The sequence below is a fragment of the Phocoena sinus genome, chromosome 8 (genome assembly GCF_008692025.1).
Source record: "Phocoena sinus isolate mPhoSin1 chromosome 8, mPhoSin1.pri, whole genome shotgun sequence".
Taxonomy (NCBI): domain Eukaryota; kingdom Metazoa; phylum Chordata; class Mammalia; order Artiodactyla; family Phocoenidae; genus Phocoena; species Phocoena sinus.
The window spans coordinates 20,618,905-20,625,200 of record NC_045770.1 but is presented as its reverse complement, the minus strand read 5'-3'; positions in this window follow the sequence as shown (position 1 = coordinate 20,625,200).

Below are 6,296 nucleotides of genomic sequence, written 5' to 3'. Positions count from 1 at the left end.
TGGGGGTAGTTGCTGTGGAGCTTGGGAAACCAGCCTCTAGGTTCTGTTTCTCTTGCTCTGTACAGCAGCAAACATCATCACAAAGAGACAGAAAGTACAGAATCTTTGCAAAGCCCGCCTATGCCAGCCTCGAGCTGGGCTGCGCAACAGCAATCCTTATATCTATTTTTTTCAAAGAATCAAATCAAATAAAAAGCAGGAAACAGAATGTTAGTCAGTCTGTGTCTACAGCCCTTCTTCTGCATGTGGCCTCTGGGGACCGTTTTTTCTTTTTCCTGACATCCAAACTTGGAAATATCTAACTTGGAAACACTTTAGAAACTGAAAATGAAGTTTGAATCTAGGCTTCTCGGCTTATTTGTGTTCCCAGCCCTGTTACTGCACGTTGTTCTGTTTGTGTGTTTGTTTTACTGCAGCACCAACATAGCATTAGTAATAATGCTAATTATTTTACCTTTTTGTTTTCGGGATCTGACTATTTCAAAAACTTTTGGACTCAAATGCAGAGAAAAGTCACCTAACATCAGTCATTTACCAGACGAAGTTCTGAAGGTCATTATTTAAATCACCAACAACATCCCTCTATCAGCTTAATAATCTTAGTATTTTAACCATTCCTCGTATGTCTTGTTTTTGAATAGTTTGTAACTTTGCCTGACACGTGGAGCCCCAATCTAGGCAGAGTAAGCTCGTCTGGGTCGGAGCAGTATCAAATGTAGTGGATTCTAAGCAATGCCAATTACCTGCCTTACCAAGGCAGGGAGCAGGGCGGATAACAAAAACATCATTTATGCCTGCTTCAGGGAAGTGTGTTCTGTGGCATTAACAATATTGCAAGCAAAAAGAGTGACCATATAGTCTGAAGGACTGATTCATTGTCCAAAACACTGAAGTTCCCACTTTGCATCAGACTTCCTGGCTCTGTGATCTGTGCCTTTATCCGCCCCGGTTCCCCTATGCTCTGGCCCCTACTAGGCTGCAAGCTCCATGAAAGTAGGGATCCAATCTGCCCTGCCAGCCATATACCTCCTGCACCCAAGACAGTGCCTTGCGTAGAGTAAACCATCAATACTCGTTGGACGGATGAACAGTTCCTCTTTCAGAGTGATGTAAAATTACCCGCATATTTCAGCTTAAAAGTTTGTAGGACCCGATTTTCACACTCCACCTGGATGGGGGGAGGATATTGAGTTATTTTAGTTTGAAAAGCACTCCTACTGCCTGGGAAGAAGGAAGCATTAGTAACAAGTAAACAGAAGCTAGTTAACAACTTAATTATGTCACTGAAACTTAAAATGAGGACCCATTCTTAAGGCTATAATCAGAGCTAACCCTCTGCATCTTCCTTTTGTCATTAGTGTCTTGTCTCCGCTGGGACCCACAGATCTCTTATTCTGTGTTTGCACACAGCCAGTCATACCCTGTATTTACATTATTCAATTTCTTTTTTCCTCCTCAGATTTCTTAGCTTGAATTTAGCCAACTCCATTTCTATCTCTGATTAATTACACATCACCAGTTTAACAAGCAGTTGTTAAATGTGAAGCATTATGTCCAAACTGAACATTGAGCTTACCCGTCCTGGTATCGTTTGAAAATTTAGTTAACCTCATTCATCATTTAAAACCATAGTTTCCAGCTTTTTCTTTTTCACTGTGACACACAATAGATGAAATGAATGTATCAGATAATTCCTTGGATCTATCCATTTAAAAATAATTTCTTGAATACCTACTATGTGCCTGCCACACACTGTGCCAGATGTGACACAGCCGGATGTCAGGCTAAGGCTTAGACAAGTGGGATTGTAGGTTATGTACATTTCCCAACATGGTATTTATAAAGCTCTTTTTTTTTTCTCCTGTTATACATTCATTCATTCATTCAAAAAGTTTTCACATACGTACTTTGTGTCAGGAAATACGCTAAGGTCTAGGCATATAATGGTAAATAAGACAGACACAGGCTCCATCCATGGAGCTTACATTCTAGTAGGGAATGAAGCCACATCAGAACACAAGTGAGTGAAAGAGAATTTGCTTTAATCAGTTTTTGCTGTAATCAGTTTTGGTTTTTTTTTAATTGTGTGCAGCTCTTTCTAGTCTCCCTCCCCTTTCCCTTCCCTTCCCTTCTTTCCTGTTTAACCCTTCGGTCCTGAAGCCATTAGGCAAGTCAGAGGAAGGTAGCGTCCATGTCCGGAGACATGGGGGGACTTGGTGGCTTAGATCAGAGTGTCACGGCAGAGCAGGATGAGGAAGATGTCCATGCAGAGCAGAAGGCTGGTTCGGGTGTGGCCCAAGTGAGTGAGGAGGCCATCCACACAGGCCGAGGGGCAGCAGCTACGATGGGAGATGGGCTGCACAGTGGTGTTGATGAAACAAGTAAGCATGCTAAGGGTAAGAAGCGCCAGGCTTCGCGCCATCAGAGAAGGGAGTTGCAGGTATGAAAAAAGAGAAAACTGGAGTGGGCTCCGTGATATTAGATTGAAATTAGAAATATCGGTGTGATCTCATGGTTTTCAATATACCATGTATATATATACATATATCCTCTAGCTGGCACTCAGATCTTGGCTTCTAAATAACATTCTCCAGTAAAATAAACCAGGGCTCCTTTTTTTTTTTTTATTCAATACTCCAGTTCCTTCATGGTTTTGGTTTATTATTTTGTTTGTTTTTTGTTTTCTTTGTTTTTATTCAAGGCTCCTCTTTTAATTGAAGTATAGCTGATTTACAAAAGGGCTCCTTGAAAAAATTGCTGGTTCCATGACCAGAGTAGGGAAAATACTAGGTTAGCTTGGAAAATTTTTTTGTGCGGGAAAGCAGGGAAGTACCCAAGAATGATGCGTATGTGTCAGTAGATCACAGGAGCCAGCTTACAGTGGGCAGCATTGGCCAAATGTGGGATAATTTCAGCATCAAAATAATTATAGTGATAGATTATAAACCATTGGATAAACAGGAAACCTTACTGATATAAAATAATAAATTAATAGTCTAATAGTGGATTGCAAACTGTAGAAAGAGTTACCAGATGAAGGCCTAGGAAATAGCATGCCCAGAGACGGAAAAGCAACAAAGCCAATTCTGTACACCCCCTCTTTTTTTTTCCTTTAAAGAATAGTAAGTGGTTAGTAATTGCTAACTAATCTCAAGTTATTTTTGAATCCTGAGTTTGAATAGCAGAATGAAATAATGTCTATACTGAGTCACTGGAGCAAGGGCATCAGGAGAAACCAGTTTTTCAAAATAGAATAAGACCAGGTAGGGCTTTCCTGGTGGTCCAGTGGTTAAGACTCCATGCTTCCACTGCAGGGGGTGCCGGTTCGATCCCTGGTGGGGGAACTAAGATCCCACGGGCGGCACGGCCAAAAGAAAAGACCAAGTATAGGTTTCAAAAATACAAAGCTATTAAATATGTATTATCACAGAATAGACACTAAAGAGTTTTCTATCAATATAATGAGTTACATATTTTAACTAGCCAAATTTAGAGCCCATCAAGGGCTCAAAATTTGTTCTATTCCATTCTTATTTCTTCTCTTATGGCTTGTGTTTGGTGCAAAGCAATAACAAGCAGAGTCCATACTTGTTTGGCTGAACTGTTGTAATAAGAGGAAAATGCCAGTGAACATTTCATGTAAGGCAACTTTTGCTAGGAAGTTAGAAGCTGCTTTAATTGTTTCCACCACCAGGTGGCAGTGTTAGGGTACCACAGAAATTTTACTTACTACTGTACTGATGTTTATTGGTTTCTGACAAGTGACTTTCTGCAACTATAAGGGAAAGGGAAGTAAAAATGATATAAGGAGAAATAAGACAGTACAATGAAGTAGTTAAAATCCTGGGTTCTAGAAGCAGAGTGTCTAGGTTCTAAATCCTGCTTCTGCCACTTACTGGCTGTGCAATCTTGAACAAACTACTAAATTACTTAAGCCTCATTTTCCTCATCTTTAAAATGAGGGTAACATTACCTACCTAAAAGTGTTGTGAGAATAAAATCAGGAATATATTCAAAGCATTGACACATGTTAATGTGTTGAATTGCATCCACCAAAATTCATACGTTGAAGTCCTAATCTCCAGTACATCAAACTGTACTGGAGAGAGGGTCATTGCAGACATAATTAGTTCACAAGAATGAAGTTATTCAGGTGTACTCTAATCCAATATGGTCAGTGTCCTCTTAAAAAGGGAAAACTTGGACACAGACACTCACAGAGGGAGAGCATCATGTGAAGATGAGGGCAGACTTGGGGTGATGATTCTACCAGCCAAGGACCACCAGAGATGGCCAGCAACCACCAGAAACTAGGGGAGAGGCATGGAACAGATTCTGCCTCAGAACCCTTGGAAGAAACCAACCCTACCAACACCTTGATCTCACACTTCCAGCCTCCAGAACTGTGAGACAATACTCTTCTGCTGTTTAAGCCTCCCAGTCTGTGGTACTTTGTTACAGCAGCCCTGGGAAACAAACAGCACGTGAAAAGTACTAATTCATATTAGCTGTTATTAGCCCTGAACACTTTTAATATAACTGTACCAAGGCAACAAAACCATTTCTACTGTAAATTAAAGTGCATTTTCCAGCTGTCATGGATTTATATCCTACACACACACACACACACACACATACCACCCAAATCATGACATACTATGGAGCAAGAGAGAGCAAAACTCCCAACACAGGGAGGGGGATTTCAGTGAAACACAGGAAGATACCTGCTAACAATGAGAATTATAAGGTCTTCATCCTCTGAGGAAGCTCACACAGAGGTCACATGACCCCCGAGAGGGGGTAGGATTTGGAGCCCTGTGGTTTTGCGCCTCCCAGCCACACCCTATAAAACTGTTAGTTCTTCTTAGCAGAGGGGGCCTCCTGCTGGTTGGAGAGTTGAATTTAATAACTGTAGCATCACTCTTCATCTCAGGGCATGAATTTCAGTCATTTTCCTTTGACCCTAGAAAAGCTGGGAAAGGAAAGGGGGCAAAGAAGCTTGGTGGTAGGTTTTTTTTTTTTTCTCTACCAAGATCTAGAATCTCTAACAGCCAGTTTTATTAAAGACTGAGATCAGTTAGGTAGTATTAAGGCTGAGGAACTCTGCCCCTAAGCCCCACTCCCAATCCTATGCCGCACGTGTCCTCAACATTTCACCCTGAGCCCTACCCCACAGACAATGAATATAAGAGTCTTGAGTAAATTAATCTGGAATAGGAAGCACTTCAAGTTGTCATACTTGGCAGATAACTCACCCCAAATCATCCCTTCCTCAGGCTCAAAGAAGGGACTTGGGCCCACTGGGTGGGCTGGAGGGCTGTCAGCAGTTAGGGGAATTTGGAGCTGTCTCTTTTGCGTGTACGATAAAAAGAACATAGGAAACATTACCTACGAGGTAATGGGCTGGATTAGAATTTTAACTAAAAGGAATTATGGATGTGGGGACTTTGTTTGGTTGTGAAATGAACCAACCAACCAGAAAAGACATCTTGAGACAACTGAAAAAGACACCTTCCGTCCCACTCTGTTTTGTCTAGCTAACTCTAATTTGTCCTTTATGACTCCATCTTCAAGCTTATTTTTTTCCATAAGGCCTTCTCTGATTTCTGTACTTATCTGTCTTAATTACATGGAGCAGCACAGAGTCAGGAACTTTGTTATGTTCACCTCTGCATCCTCAGCATCTAGTTCAATGCCTGGCCCATAACTTGTCTTCCTGATTGGGCTGAAAGCACCTTGAGATCAAAATATTTATCTGCTTGATTTTCATATCTTTCCAGAGTGCCAAGAATAAAGCTTCATACACAGTAGGAGATCAATAAATACTTGTTAAATATACAAAGGACAAAATGTAACAAGCGAGTTCTTTCTTTCTATATTTCAAGGGAAAATATAATAAATACTCATGATACCGGAGCCAAACAAATCCAAAGGAACCTCCAGAAACAAAAATGTACAAGTGTGCCAAGAGGTTTTACAGAGTAAGTCCATATGGGATTTTAAAAAACAACACAGTGCTGTTGGACTTTATTGTGAATTGAATGTGCCAATACCAATGCTGGAGAAGCCATCCCTAAAGCCAAATACCAGCATTTGTTTCCCAAACACTGACTAAAACAAATATTTTTCAGTTGCCATAGCTTTGGGATATATTTTTGACATGCACACTGAACACAACAAATGATATGGAAACTCTGGCCCCTTTCATCTCTGTTTGACATTAAGGAACCCAACCTCACTAGTGAGGCCAGAAAACAGCAGCTTCACAACTACAAAGGTAACGTTCCTTGGGTCCA